This window comes from Ictidomys tridecemlineatus (genome assembly GCF_052094955.1).
Source record: "Ictidomys tridecemlineatus isolate mIctTri1 chromosome 1 unlocalized genomic scaffold, mIctTri1.hap1 SUPER_1_unloc_3, whole genome shotgun sequence".
Lineage (NCBI taxonomy): Eukaryota > Metazoa > Chordata > Mammalia > Rodentia > Sciuridae > Ictidomys > Ictidomys tridecemlineatus.
Window position 1 is genome coordinate 67,669 of NW_027520944.1, and position 16,936 is coordinate 84,604.

Genomic DNA, 16,936 nt, shown 5'->3' on the forward strand with positions numbered 1-16,936 from the left:
TCAAGAAAGTCACTTTGCTGCCATGTATTCAGATTAAGTTTTGTCATCATGGGAAAGTTTAGCCTGAAGGGAAAGGCATTGCAAAGTTACTCTTCCATCATTCATCCCTCTGTGCCAAATGGCTTAATAATTTCATTTCACTCATTTAAGACCATAGTATATGTGAGTCCCTGAAACAAATGAACATGCAAATACTGATCTGCATCTCAGACACAATTTTAACTTAGCTTTGTGTAACCACCTCCACAAATTAATTAAAATGGAACATTTACATAAAACCTAATCATTAAGTCCTGCAAGAAAACATTGTTATTTTGCTAAGAGATTTAAAAATAACTAGACTAATTAATTTGCTTGTAGAAATGAATTACCAGATAATTCCACACACAGTCACTGAAGTACAATTAAAAAGTAAGTCACTGGATGTCACTATTACCTGGAGGAAATGTGGCTTCAGAAAACTTTGCCATGAGAGGAGCAGACGGCTTTGCTGCTTTTCCTGTTTCCTTAGTTTTAATTGCATAATATTGATGTTGTTAACAGTTTTATTCTTTGTTTTCCATTGGTATTGCATTTCCTGGAACCCAAGGGGATGCCCCCTCTGACACTGAGCATTCTTGCTAAAGAGTCACATGTGCAGGTGCTCTGTGGGGAGGGGCAGTACACTTGCATGCAGTGAATGTGTTTCTACGCTCAGCTTTCTGTGGCTCTCTAGATGACTCTGTAAATTTCAGTGCTAACTTTTTCATGTATCACCTCTTTTTTAATTTGTTGTATTTAGTACTCAAATTAATGTTAAAAAAATAAATTGACATTGCCATGAACATTTTAGATAATAAGGTCAATCTCCATAGGGAAGAGATGGCTATTGATGGTTCTTCAAATGTCAAGATTATATTTAAATGGCTTGTGGCTTCAAAGGTTCACAGAGACTAGAAAAATTACATTTGATAATTCCTTAGGGCTCCCATTCTGATAGTACAAATTGTGGAAGTAGAAATAATGGAGAATAGGACTGGGGCTGTAGCTCAGCAGCAAAGTGCTTGCCTAGCATGCATGAGGCAGTGGGTTTGATCCTCAGAACCACATAATAATAAACAAATAAAATAAAGGCAATCTGTCCATCTACAACTACAAAAAAAGAAATAATGGAGAATAAATGTTATTAATCTTATTAGGTAAGATAGATAAGCTAATATTTCTTTGTTTTCTGAGGATTTGGGAACTATTTGTGTGTGTGTATGTGTACACAAGTAAGACACTTAAAACTTGTATTTGAAATCTGTTATTACCAAGTCATTAAGAGCTATTCTCATGTCTGTGCTATCCTCTGAGAAATTAAATTATTTAATTAATTAATTAATTAATTAATTTTGCTTTACTGAGTATTAAACCCCAGGGCACTTTACCATTGAGCTACATCCCCTGCCTTTTTTTTTTTTTTTGAGATGGGGTCTCCCTAAATTGATTAGTGCCTTGCTAGTTTGCTGAGGTTGACCTCAAATTTGCAGTTCTCCTGCCTCAGCCTCCTGTGTTTGAGAAATTTTAATGAGGATATTGCCAGCAGGGTGGAAAATCAGGTTCCAATACAAAACCATGGACCTCAGTGATGCTCAATGCTTTTGCTGGCTAACCTTTAGTAGTTTCCTGTAGACTTTATGACTAAACTGAAATGTTCTTGAGAACCAACATGAATGTAATGAGATGCACATACATATCTAAAAAAATGCATAGGTCTTCCTCCCACACAGACTGAATGCCATTTTTCCTCCATTTATAGCTGGTTCTCAGGAGGAAACCATTCTTCTCTATGTGTCAGCTTGCATGAGGTTTGGTTATGAGAGCAGCTCTTCCAGAACAGGACTTTTTGCACTCTCAGAGATTATGCACATTTTTACATGATCTTTTTAATCAGCAGGAGATTTTTGAGTCAGATGAATTTTGCAGGGAGGATAAGTTTCTAGATAGCCTGTACCATTGGCTTGTGTTTACTTTTTCCTCCTCCCTTCCCCTTCACTCCTCCCCCTTTCTCTATCTTTTCTTTCTCTATATACTCTCTCTGTCCCTGAGGACAAACCAAATTGTGTGGACTGCAACTATAGTCTATGACACAGGATCTATTATTTAAAAAATATGAGCAACTGCGTGGGCTTCCTTCTAAAACTCTTTTAGTCAAATGAGAGTGTTTTATGTGGAACTGTTCTCTTGAAGGGAACTATAGGGGAATTTTGAACACAGATTCTGAGTTAGAGTTCTGTTTTCTGTATAAGCAGTTGTTATTTCCTTCACTTCCTACTGGGAGATACAACTGGAGGAAGAAAAAAATGTTTTATCATTTTCCCTGTGAATCTGCCACTTATTAATTTCTGGGTATTTGGAGGAAGAAGAGGGAGAATAATAAAATGTTCATGTTTTGATTGTTTGTCCAGTTCTTTAAATCTGTCTCATGGATTGTCACTCTGATATATGGGGTTCACTCTTCTCCCATGTAGCAACTACACAGTTAGAATCTAACACCTGCATCATTTTCTCCATTAGGTAAAGCACAAACTCTACCTGACAGCTTCTTTGCCCCCACTACTCTAAGGAGGATTGAAGTACATATTGAGTACATTTTATTCCTTGATGGTGATATCTGAGGTGTGGCCACACTTAACAGATCCATGGAGTCAATTCAACGGGTAGGTCTGACTTGGAATCTCCGCACTTATAATTTTTCTCCAGAAGCTTCCTTTTGCTTTCTTCCCCAGTGAAAAGTGCCCTTCATATTCCAAGAAAAATTCTGGATCAGTATAGGTAGGACGTACACTTTGAATCACTCTTCTAAGAGAGATAATGTTTGTTTTCATCCATTTCCACTGATGTCTTCCCTCCTCTCCATTAAGTTCAAAAAATCGCTCATGGAAATGTCCCTGACCATGACTGGGGGTGCAGACCAATCTATTTTGTTGGCCTACATGGGAAGCAAACCCATGATGTTCAAGTAATATGCTTGACCTGAGGAATCTCCATATTGATACCTTGATTTGAAGATTTGTATACTTTCTTCATTGAAGCCTTGTGGAAAGCATTACTTTTTATTATCTTTGTTATAGTGTATTAATCCTACAAGTTCCTGCGCAGTATTACCAGTTTCAAGTATAAATATGCACAGTGTCACCTAAGAGCAAGACAACTATAGTGTATAAGATATTCTTTTTTTTGCAGAAATAAAAAATGCCATTTTATTTATGTTTCCTTCAGTAGAGGAGTCTAATTATCCTTTATATCCTGACAATGGTTGACATAGTCTACAAATAATTATGCGGTTAATCAGACTCTGTTAGCTTTCAGAAAACATAGCAGTCTGAATGATCTCAGACAATTTTAACAGAGGAAGATGATATTTTTTTTCAGATGAATTTCACTGTTTATGGAGAGCAGTAGCTTCTTACCATGGTAACAATCAGGTTGCTAGGCTCAACAAGGCCAATGATGGAAGAATGATTCTCTAAACAGATCTTCTAAAATGAATGGCTCATGCCACAAGCAACTTTCTTCAAGTTCTGATTAATTTCCCATGAAATAATTGACTTGTCTACTTCCAAGCAGTTCCTCTATTCATTGCTCCTTTGTCTTTCTGATCAGAGGACCAGTCAACACTGAAACATACAGTATGAATCAAGCATGTGTGATGCCCACTGCACAATACACTGAAGTCAGTAACAAAGGGAAAAAAGGAGCACTTCAGCTTCCAGGAGGTAAAAGGGAATACAAATTCACAGCAGACTTCCAGAATCCCCAAGCCAAGGAGGTAGAAAATTTCCATCCAATTAAAAAGAGGTTTTTCTTTTCTGAATAGAATCTTCAGTGAAGTAATACTATAGTTGGAGAATAATAACATGAGTAAGATTTTAATGGGAAATTCTGGGACAGTGAAGAGCAGAGAGAAGAGGGAATAATGTCCTGTTGTGGTCAGAATCAGAAAAATTGAAGCATCTTCTGCTTTTTCCACAGACAAAAGGATCATTGGGAGAATTTCGAGGAGTATGGCTGCTTGCCATTGAGGCCTTAGGGATCTTGTTGGGATCAAGAAGTTTCAATTCCAAACCAATGACAGACAGAACTTTGTCCAAAGCATTGTATAAGGCCCAGAAGTTTGAAGCCCAGTATGCATGGCAGAGGCCCCTCTAGAAAGGAAAGAGTTGGGGAAAGACTTGAGGCAGCTGGTTTAAGGCTAGGAAAGGACCCAGTGATGGAGCAGAAACTAGGAAAACAATGAGGCCCAGCAAAATAACACAGACAAAGCTAAAACTGTTCCATCAGACAGACCCATCTGGTTTATTTGCAGCAAAACAGTAAGAGCATAGCAGGTATATACTGTAAACTGGTGCTACATAGAAGTAGATGTGCTTCAAATGTAGGAGAACGGTAAAGAAAAATGCTCCTTCCACATGCCTTTTCTGAAATAACCGTGCAATGGAGAGCAACATTAATCAAAATAGGAATCCATTGTACTGGAAATGAATATCTGTAATACCAGTGGCTGAGGCAGGAGAACTGCAACTCTGAGGTCAGGCTAGGCAACTTAATTAATCAAGATAGCTGGATGTAGTGATATAATTCTATCTCATAGACAGCATACACAAAGAGTGCATCTGTAAAGATGACAGGAAATCTCTGGAAAAAATAAGGTACTTAAACTGCAGTAGTTCATATTATGAACATTATGCATCACTTGATCAAAATATTTGGCAACAAGTGACAGGACGTATTCAAACCACACAAAAAAGCAGGATAAGCCAAGGTCCACTCTGAAGTTGCCTCATAATACCAAGGTGATATTGGCAAACTGTGAGTGATAGCAAGCCAGTTGGGGTGTACTTCAAAATCTGTAGAATGGTAGGTAGAAATAAGAAGGCATTTGAGGAGAGTCACCCGGATCACCAAAGCAGAAAACCAATTGCCACTACCCATTAGGGTTCCGAGTGCCACCATTGCTGCAGCACCATGCACTTTCCATGTATAAGTTATTCTTACCTGAGAACACAATCAAACCTAAGTACTTTGTATAAATCACAGACATGCAGAATGGAGGCTCTTAACAATTTTCCATTTCTAGGAATATAACGTCTTGAGCATTTATTAAAAAATTATTTAATAGTATCTTTGTCAAACTCTCCAAGAGTTTTCTCTCAGTAGTCAAGTCATTTAGTGGACATGGATTGTTTGTCCTTATTTGATAAATGCTGTCCACACTCTTTATTGCTAAAGGAACATGTTCAATCTCAAGTAACGCTATGAGTGCTAAGAGGGTCAATATAGTCTATAAAGGCTTGAATAACAGGGACTAAACTTTTGCTGATATTTTAACTGAGTCAGCCTCTTCTTTCCTCAGTAACATGCTTGTTGTTTGCCTGTAGTGAGTCTGATCTGTATCAACCTGGTGTGTATAGGAAGGCTCCCTGTGAATAGGAAACCATGCATTGATGTAGGCATGGGGAAATAGCCTTGGAAACAGTGATCAGTGTCTTTATGGGCATTTGAACTTGGAGTTTTTTAAAAACAACTTTTGAAAAACTAGTAAACAGATCTGTATTCATAGTATGTGAACACATTTCCCAGAAATATGAAGACTAGGATGTGTTTGCATACTTACAGAAAACAATAGCATTTTCTTTAATAAAAGTTTATATGACTGCTAAGCCCATAGTGTCAAGTGAGGAGAGATCCAGGTTTGGTGGGGTCTGAAGCTTGTGGAATTGTAGGAGATTCTTTAAGCAAAATCAAACTAAATGACCATAAGGACCCATTCTCAGTGCCCCTGCCAGGCCTCTAGGGTATTATGAGGAGAACTCAAGCCTCATGTGCATTAAGGAAAATCTTCTTTTCTGTGTAGATTGTTTGGGAAAAGTGAGATCAAGTCATTTCAAAGTACCTGATAATTATACTAACCAGGAAAAAAGATTCAAATAAATCAAAGCAATAATGAAAAAACAGATGTTGCAACTAATCTGCAGATCCCTAGGGAATATCTTGAAAAACCACACACTCATAATTGGAAAATCCAGAAATGAATGAATTTCTAGACACACATAACAACCAAAATTGAACCATAAGGATCTAGAAACCTTAACAGAACAGATGTATCCAAGGAGAGCACATCAGGAATAAACTTCCAACAAACTAAAGCCCAGGGCCAAATGGCTTCACTCCTAAATTTTATCAAAAGTTTACAGAACAACTGCCAATTCTTCTCAAATTATTTGGAAATATTGAAATAAAGGAAAAATCTTCCAAATGTATCCTATGAGACCAGCATTGCCCTAATATCAAAACCTGCACAAGAACACTAATAGCCTGATGACCATAGATTTAAAATTCTCAGAAAAACACTAGCAAATTCAATCCATCAGAACAGCACAAGGTTTAAAAATCATGACCCCATGTGAACCACAGGAATGGAAGATGGTTCAATATATGAAAGTCAATACATGTAATTTCATTGCATAAACAGAATGAGGATTAAAAATCATATATCTTGCTGGGCATGGTGGCACATGCCTATAATCTCAGCAACTTGTAAGGCAGAGGCAGGAGGGTCTTGAGTTCAAAGCCATCCTCAGCAATTTAGTGAGGCCCTAAACAACTCAGCAAGACCCTGTCTCTAAATAAAAGACAAAAAAAGGGGGCTGGGAATGTAGCAGTGTGGTTATGTGCCCCTGGGTTCAGTCCTCAGCATCAAAAAAACTCATGTGTGTCAACAGACCCAGAAAAGGTATTTGATAAAATTCAACACAGTTCTATTATAAAATCCCTTGAAAAGCTAGAGTTAAAAGTAATGTTCCTGAACACACAGACTGCATATTAAATTCTAACCCACATCGTACTGAACAGGGAAAGTCTCAGATTGTTTCTGGCAGGATCTGGAATAAGGCAAGGTGTTGGCTTCCATTGCTCTTCAAACAGGACTGAACACACTGACTCAAACAGTAAGAAGAGAGAAAGAAAGAAAGGGCATCCAAGTAGGAAAGGAGGAGGTTAAATAATTATTAGCAAACACCATGAATTTGTATACAGAAAAAAACAGAGATTTGTATACAAAAATTCCTCCAAAATAAAAAAAAAACTATTAGAACTGATAAATGAATGCAGGAACTGATAAATGAATGCAGTCGTATCCTCAGTTGGAAAGTACAAAATCAACAAATATCAGTAGCCTTATTATACATCAAAAATAGAATTGTTGAGAAAGAAAACATGAAAGAAATCTCAATTACAATAGTTAATTTAAAAAAACTACCTTGGAACAAATTTAATGAAAGAAGTGAATGATCTCTACAACAAAAACTTCAAAACACTGATGAAAATAAATTAAGGAGGACACACAAAAGAAATACATCCTATTTTCATGTATTGGAAGAATTAATATTGCTAAAAACCCTTAATACCCAAAGCAATTGACATGTTCAATGTAATCCTCATATAACTTTTCTTCACATAGCTAGAAAAATAGTCTTAAACATCATATGGAAGCACAAAAGACCTCAAATAGTCAAAACACAATTAAGCAAAAACAACAAAGCTGGAATCATTCTAATATCTGTCTTCAAAACAAACTACAAAGGGATAATAATCAAAACAGCATGGTGGGTTGGGGTTGTAGCTCAGTGATAGATAAGAGTATTTATAGCAGGTGTGAAGCACTGGGTTCACTCTTCACCACAAAAAAATAAAGAAAGAAAATAAAGATATTGTGTCCATCTACAACTAAAAATATTAAACCACAGCATGGTACTGGCATAAACAGACTCCAGACCAACGGAACATAACAGAAACCAATATTAAACCATTATTAAGATATAAGATATTATAATATATATATATATATATTATAAAATAAGATATTATAAAAAAAAATATATATATATATATAAAATCTCCAACTGATTTTCAGCAAAGTAGCAAGAATATATGTTTAGAAAGTAAGCTCATCAATAATTGTGGGAAACTGATTATCCATATGCAATGTTAGACCCCGTTCTCACCAGACAGAGAAATCAACAAAGTGGATCAAACACTTAATACCTAAGACCTGAAATGATTAAACTACTAGAGGAAAATGCCAGTGAAACACAGACATTGATCTTGCAAAAAAACAACAAAAGCAAAAATTAACAAATGGAGTTTACAAACTAAAAACTGTAAAGAAAATATTTGCAAAATGACAAGAGATTGCCTTCTGGAAAATATTTAGAATCTCAGACATTTCTCAAGAGAACTGCAGAAGAACTTTTAAAATGTATTCATGCACAAAAGCCAAGTTCAATATTAAGAATTATCTACAGTGAAAGTTCTTATGTGTATTTAATGCAGGAATACATTTAATATTAAGAACTATCCAGAGTGGAAGTTCTACTATCTAGAGTAAAAATTTAACCTACAGAATGGGAGAAAATATTTGCAAACTATCTGAAAAAGGATTAACTTCTGGAAAAAATAAGAAATTCAATTCAATGGCAAAAAAAAAAAAAAATCATATAGTTAAAAACCGGACAAGTAACCTGAACAGGCATTCTCAAGAGGACACACAAATACCCATGAGCACAGGAATAAATGTTCAACACCATAATTATCAGTAAAAGATCAGAATCTAAACAAGCCATCATGACACCACTTTTAGGTGCTCATTATTAAGACACAGAACAAAAAAGCTGGCCAGGAGGCACTGAGAGGAAAACCTCCACACTGGTTCTAAAAGTGCAAACTGGTACAGCCACTATGGGAAACAGTCTGCATGTCCCTAAAACCTAGAAACAGTATGACCATATTTATAGCAGTATGGTGTATATGTATTCAGGGAAAACCCATTCCTTGTTTTGAAGAGGAACCTGCACTTGCACATTTACTGTGGCACTGCTTACAAAATCCATGATAGGTTATCAACTCTGATGTCCATCTTAGATGAATGGGCAAAGAAAATGTGGTATGTATGCACACGGGACTGTTATTCAGTTTTTAAAATATGCATTTGCAGCAACATGAATGGAACTGGAGGACATTTATGTAAAGTAAAATAAGTCAGGCACAGAAAAACAAATACTGCATATTCTCATTTATTAGTGGAAGCTAAAGTTTATCTCAAAGATACAGAGAATGGTGGTTACTGGAGCATGGAAAGGCTGTGTGGGAGGGAGAGTGGAGAAGAGATGGTAATGCATGTGGTGGTGCACCTGCATAGGAGAATAATTTTAATATTCTACAGCAGAGAAGCATAATTAAAAGAGCAGAGCAGCTTTTTAAATATTTCAAAATATCTAATAGCTTTTAAATGTTCCCAATACAAACCTGCCTATTACTGATAATTTGTGTAATTCACTATATACATGTACTGAAATGCCACATTTTGCCCCATAAATATGTGCAATTACTATGTGTAAGTTAAAATATATAAGGTAAACTTGGAAAGGCTGTGTGGGAGGGAGAGTGGAGAAGAGATGGTAATGAATGTGGTACACGTGCACCTGTAACAGGAAGTGGCGCATACCTGTAATTCCAGCAGGTGGGGGGCTAAGGTAGGAGGATCACAAGTTCAAAGCCAGCCTCAGCAAAAACAAGGCACTAAGCAACTCAGTGAGACCCTGTCTTTGAATAAAATTTAATAAAAAGGAAGTTGGGGGGCTGAAACGCTGGGGGGCACTGGGGATGTGGCTCAGTGGTCAAGTACCCTGAGTTCAATTCCTGGTACTCAAAATAAATAAATAGATAGATAGATAAATAAAAATAAGATAATAGTAGTATTAAAATTTAAAAATGATTCCTCTAAATACTGACAATGAAATTGCTTCTAATAAGATCACTGGGGCTTTTCACTCACCCAAGGACACCAGGCTGCTGTAGGTCTCCAGCATCACATCCCTGTAGAAGGTCCTCTGAGCCTCATCCAGGTCCTGCCACTCCTCCCAAGTGAAGTCCACAGACACGTACTTGAAGGACACCATCCCCTGTAATGGAACATGTCTCCTCAACCCAAGCCCTCCACCCTGGGTCAGAACAGAAATACAGAGTTCACTCTTGTGTGAATGTGTGTCTTACATATGTCTTTTATAAGATACAGCTTGATTTGTATTATGGGAGAGGAAAATACCAATAAAAATACCTTGTCTTTGTACTAATTTGGTAACCCTATATCACTATTATAGAATTTCCTTTATAGATTTAGAAGTGTCCTTGTTCACAGCAGAAACAGGGTGAAAAAAGTTCTGTTCCTAAAAAGAGATAAATCTAGTGTGAAGACTTCAATATGAACACATACTTGAAATACTATGTTAAATAAACTAAGCCACATATTTGTAGTAAGATAGGGTGGGGGAAAAGGGGAAAAACAGATTGATCCATGTTCCCAGCATGTATTTCACTTAGATGAATGTGTCCTGGCCCTGGAATCAGACTGTGAAATTACAAAGAACCCACGCCAGGCTAATGGAACTACAGTGGTGTCAGTCTAGGTGAGGCTGCCTAGGCTGTGACATGTGGTAAAGGCAGCAAGTGTGTCGGGGACTAACAACCTAGTGATGTGAATATAAATGCTTTGCCTAATTCCAACAGTTAAAAAATCATTTTAGAATGATTTTTAGAAACTATTGATAGATTATAAAGTACTCTCACAGTGGGGGATGGAGGGGTTGGGGTTGTGGCTCAATGGTAGAATGCTTGCTTAGCATGTGTGAGTCACTGGGTTCGATTCTCAGCACCGCAGATAAACAAATGAATAAAATAAAGGTCCATCAACATCTAAAATTTTTTAATTAAAATACTCTCACAGGCAGTCTTGTATTTCCATTCTAGATTAAACAGATCTGCATTTTGGAAGTCTTCCCCTAAAGAGAATGGAAAAACTTAATAGGAGAGTCAGAGAAGAAACTGGTGACACATGACCACCTACACCAGGGAACAGAGCATTAAGAATGCAGCATAGAGAACTCATCCTAGAAAAAGAAAAAAAGAAAGGAAAAAGAATAAATAGAACACAGTACTAATTTTAGCTTGAAAGTAAATGCCTACTGCAAAAACAGGCATTTACTCCCAAGCTATCTGCATAAGCAGCAGTGTAGACCCAGGCTGGAAAATACAACAATGGCCATGATGGGCAGTCTCAGACATGCTGTGTTCAAAGTCCCTGTAATCAGATGTGTAGGGATGCCCACCTGGTAAGTGGATGCATGGTCCACAACTCAGAAGAGAGGTCAAAGATAAATTAAAGATTCAGGAAGCAGCAAGACCTCAGGGACTGCTGAAGCCATCTAAGTGGATGAAATGGCTTGAAGAAAACCTAGAAGTTGAAAGAAGAATTTGATGGGAAGATAAAGATATGAGAAGTGCAGAAGAACATTTAAAATATATTTCTGCATTAAAGCCAAGTTCAATATTAAGAAATAAATGAATGTATTTCATCATACACATAGCACTGTGGAAAACCAAATGTCACCCATTATAGACTCTGAGGAAGTGTCTTTAAAAATAATATCCAACTTGTAATGAGCACCTTCAATATGATGGCATGACCTGAATGTGAACACATGTGTCTTAGACCCAAGGCAGCATGACAGTTCAAGTGGACACAGGGAGGAGAAGCATTCTCCATCATCACAGCACTGAGTGCTACTTGAGAGACATTAATACAAACAAAAAGAGGAAAACAAAAGTAAAGATTGTAAAAGAATCTCCTGAAAAGTGACTCAAAATAGGAATATTCAATAAAGTAGAAGACTATAAATACCACATATTAAAGTCTTTACATATGTACAAACATCCATAAAATAATAAAAACATCAAAAAGAAAAATCTTCCAGTAAGACAACAAAAGGTAGGCAAGTGGATGAGAGGAGAATAAAAATGGAAGATGAAAAAAAAAGCAAATAAAAAGACATTCATAAACAGTAAAATTGTGCATAGGGATATCAGTGTTCCCTAAGCCAGTCACTGTGATTATCTCATACAAACTACACACTTGTAGATGCAAACAAGTTGATTCAAAGTTGCTATGAGAAAGTAAGCAAACACAGACAATGTATGATAGGCAATCTTTGTGTCCCTCCCTGCTTCAGCGGCTGGGATACCAAGACAAATACCACAGACTGAGACGCTCCAGTGGAACTTGGTTCTGGCAGTTCTACAGGCTGGGAACCCAGGTCCAGCAGCCAGCTGATTCAGTTCCTGGTGTGGTCTCCTCCTGGCTTACACATATCCTTTCATGGAAGAAGAGAGAGAATCCCATCTCCTTTCAACACCATCAATCCTATAGCCCACCCTGAGGACTTCATTTTACCAAAACTACCTCCCAAATGACATCTCCATGAGAAATGGAAAGTCTGGTGGCCATTTTCAAAATACAGTATTTAGCCTTGAATATAAATACGGGAGGTAAGAAAAGCAGCAGGAGAGAACAGAATGGAAAGTTACAGGCAGATAACATTAGAGTGTGGAAAATTCACAGTCCCTTTACAGATAGGAGGTGAGGGGAAAGGGCCTGCTGAACCAAGAGAGGTAAACTGCAAGATGCACTCACCTCCAGAAGGCTTTCCAGCTACAAGAGAACAAAGGGAGGTGGGGGACAATTAAAGATGCATTTCTTTAAAAAACCCAATAGGAGACAGTAAAACCTAGGTGATGGCATACCCCACAGTAGGGGCGCAGGGGCAAGGAGGGACTTATGTACTAAGGGATAAAATGCTGATTGCAACTTCTCTGGGTGTGCCTGCTCCCTCAGACACCAGATCTTGCAAGATCATCATTAAAGTCTTGCTTTCTCCATACCTTTGTCTCTCAATCCATTCTTTGGGTTTGGACAGGTGAGTGTGTTTCTCACAATCTCCAAATACAATCATATTTGGGTTTAGAATAAGCTTCCACATAGATGGGGGCTGGTGGGGGTTGGGGCACGATTCTTACATAGTATTAACTGTGGTGGTTTTCTATGACTAAGGATTACAGATCCCCTCACAGTGAAACTCAAAGATCATTTATAATCTTCCATTTGCCTTGGTTGGCCAATGGTGTATAAATGGAAGTGATACATGCTAAGCTATGGCTTGATGTGAAATGTCCCCCCAAAATTCATATGTTGAGGGCATTGTCCCTAGTTCAGCAGCATTCAGAGGGGAGGTCTTTGGGAGGTGATAGGATCGTGAGGGTTCTGCCTCATCAAAGGATTAATCCATACGTAGATTCATAATGTGAGAAACAGAAAGTTTGGTGGTCCACTTTCAGAACATAGTACTAAGCCTTAATTGGTAAGATCCAATTGTACCCATTTTAACTTTAGCCCTTCCCTTTGCCCACCCCAATTTTAAAATTAGCCAACTGACAGAGTATAACCCAGACCTCCTCCTATCAGGGCAAGGGGGGACACTGTTGGGAGTCTCCCTGAGAACTCCCCGGGCCTTTCAAACATGGTGGTGGGCAAATTGCCAGTGGGCGGCTAGAACTCCCTGGGCCTTTTAGGTAAGGAGCCCCTAATGCAACATGGCGGCAGGTAAGTTGCCAGTGGGCAGATAACAAGTTGTTTTGAAAATTTTCTAATTGGTCCTCCTGTCTTCTGTGATCGTGGACAGCTCGTGCCCCCCATGAATCTTATGCAGGGTAGACGTGCATGCACCGTAGGTGATGATCTGACCTTTAGTATGATTGGCCCCGGGAGCTTCCTGGTTTAAGATAACTGACTCTCACTTTCTATATAAGCTAGAACCAGCTTGCAGTAAAGTGCTTCATCTTTGTCACTGCTATCTGTGTGTGTGCATTTTAATCTCCGACGATGGACCTTGGCCTTTCAGACACTGTGTCAGGGATAAAAGCAGGCGGACTGCCCGCCCAGCACTTGCCAGCCAGGTTTGGTGGCACCCTTCTGGCAGGAGTAGAGTCTGCCATGCCCATCTACATGCCTGAATTCTTGTGGCACTTCGGTGTTTCTAGCAATGACACATGGGCTGCTGGAAAGTAGTAAAACCTTAACAGGTGGGGTAGTTGGGGAGGCACGTCACTGAGGGTATAACCATGAAGGGTATCTTCTGTCTCTGTGCTTTCTCTCTGCTTCCCAGTCACCCTGAGGTGAGAAGCTCAGCTCAAGCATGTACTCCCACCATGACACTGACTCACCAAAGGCCCAGAAACAACAAAGCCAAGTGAACTACAATTTAAAAAATAAATATTTTTGTTTAAAAAAGAATTTTTGTGGCTTTTTTTTTTTTTTTGGTTTGTTTGCATGCTGGGGATGAAACACATAAACTCATAGGCTATAGGCAAAACCACTAGACCACTAAGTTACATCCCCAGCCCAGAATAAGTAGTTTTGTTATTTTTTTTTAACCTTTATTTTATTTATTTATTTTTATGTGGTGCTGAGAATCGAACCCAGGACCTCACACGTGCTAAGCGAGCGCTCTTCCACTAAGCCACAGTCCCAGTTCCTTGTTATTATTTTTTGTGAATAATTTTGTACAATTTTGGCATCACTGCACTATTGACTCAAAATGAGATGAGAACTGCATCTACTATTCATGTTTTAGAGCACTGGGGAAGAACTAATATTACATCCCCCAGTGTTTAGTAGCATTCTCCAGTGTACTATAACAGGGACATGAGACTTCTTGGTCTGCAGCCGATAATTATTGCTGATGAAACCCTCTGCACTTGTGATAGGTCTCTTCACATTATTTTCTATCTTGTGTCTAGTCTGTGTTTCCAGATACTGGCCCATTTCATGTGAATTACCTAATACAATGACATAATAATTGTTCATATTACTTTTCTCTAAATATAATTTTGTTTTTTTAAGGGAGATAGTAACATCTCCTGTGTAATATCTGAATTTACCTGAGTCTTCTATTTTTTTTTATTGTTGGTAGTTCAAAACATTACACAGTTCTTAATATATCATATTTCACAGTTTGATTCAATTGGGTTATGAACTCCCATTTTTACCCCGTATACAGATTGCTGTATCACATCAGTTACACTTCCATTGATTTACATATTGCCATTCTAGTGTCTGATGTATTCAGCTGTCTATCCTATTCTCTACTATCAACCCTCCCCTCCCCTCCCCTCTTCTCTCTCTACCCTCTCTACTGTAAATCATTTCTTCCACTTGTATTATTCTTCTCTTACCCCTCCTTTCCTCTTATATGTAATTTTGTATAACCCTGAGGATCAACTTCCATTTTCATGCAATTTCCCTTCTCTCTCCCTTTCCCTCCCACCTCTCATCCCTGTTTAATGTTAATCTTCTTCTCTAGCTCTTCGTCCCTACCCTGTCCTTAGTTATTCCCCTTATATCAATGAAGTCATTTGGCATTTGTTTTTTAAGGATTGGCTAGCTTCGCTTAGCATAATCTGCTCCAATGCCATCCATTTCCCTCCAAATTCTATGATTTTGTCGTTTCTTAATGCAGAGTAATACTCCATTGTGTAGAAATGCCACATTTTTTTTATGCATTCATCTATTGAAGGGCATCTAGGCTGGTTCCACAATCTTGCTATCGTGAATTGTGCTGCTATGAACATCGATGTAGAGTCTTCTATTTTTCCCTGGTGTTTTGCCTTTTGAAAAAGCTGAGAGGTAAAAGGTATCTATGAATTTTGTCATCTTAACCTTATTTATTATCCATTGTTCTCTTGATTTGAATTTTTTCTTTCTTTTTTTTTCCTGATTTATCACCTGGAGTCACATTAACCCATTACAGCCTCACTGCCACCCAACTTCCTTGTATTCTAATTAGCAAATATGTTACATTTCCATATGGTATAGGAAGAAGAGTATGTTTTATTTGTAATTTCATACTATTGCTTTCTAGCTCAGTTAAGAGTAAAAAGAAGAAACTGAGCGTTACACTGCCTTTTACATCTTCATACATCCTGGAACCATTCCCAATGAATGAACATGACTGGCTGTTGCTGCTGTTGCTCTGTTTAGCAATTTCCTATGATTTTGCTGGGGGTTGGGGGTAGTTCCACAGAGCTCTTCACAGGGCATGCTGGAAGTCCTAGAATTGAACAAGCTGACTGACCTGGGAACTATGTTTGTAATGGACCCTGGGCAGTGATGCATCAACTCGTAAACAAAGTTAAACTGAACCAAGTGATGGTATCCTCTGAATAGTCCTGTTACTACCTGTGAGCTTAGTGGGCTTTGCACATGCTGTGATGATCTGGGTGGCTGAAACTTTTGCTTTGCTTTAAATTCCCCAATTGTCATTCTCATGTTCATAGGTAAATGCTGAAACTGTCTGAAAATAATTCACAAAACTGTTAAATATCATAAAATTCTGCAACTGCTAGTTAATATACCATGTGGTTAGTAGAAAATGCTAAAAGGTGTGCTGCAGCACATGCAGATGTGTGCTTTCTCCTACAAGTGTCCCTTCCCTGTGTGCCACGTAGCCCTAAGTGTGAGTGTTCAGTTGTGCCAACTTAAAACTGAAGAACTGTATGAAGAAGTCACATCGGGTACAGCCTCAGCACCAGCTACAGCAGCAGGACCGTGATTCTTCTACTAATCGTTCCAGCTGCTGCTCTACTTGAGAGGGTGCTGCCAGCCTTGAGAAGTTAAGAGGAAAGCGAGACTTGCAGTGGGGTTTGAATGCCACTTTTAAAGTGCACAGGTCCTCTGATGGCCCTGGCTCTGCCCCTCAGCCCAGCTGCTGATTTGGAGGACAGACCCCATACACAGGGACACAGCCCCAATCAATTTGAAGCCTTGACTCTCGATTCTTTTGCCACAATTATTTCCCAAGTCCAAGAGAGTTCACTTGGCTCATTCACAGGGAGGTCAATGTGGCTGATGGCAACTGCCACATGAGAGGCAGAGGTGTCAGCTTCCCATGGCTCAGGGGATCACTGAGATGCCTGCAACCTGGACCCTCAGGGACTACCCAGAACCCAGATTTCTCACAGTGGTCCC

The 16,936-nt window shown here is 38.5% G+C and overlaps 1 pseudogene; it reads right to left on the reverse strand.

The window, feature by feature from the left end:
- Window positions 1–3,600: 3,600 nt before the first annotated feature.
- LOC144372191 (dolichyl pyrophosphate Glc1Man9GlcNAc2 alpha-1,3-glucosyltransferase-like) lies at window positions 3,601–4,962 on the reverse strand (annotated as a pseudogene).
- Between the last annotated feature and the right edge of the window lie 11,974 nt (window positions 4,963–16,936).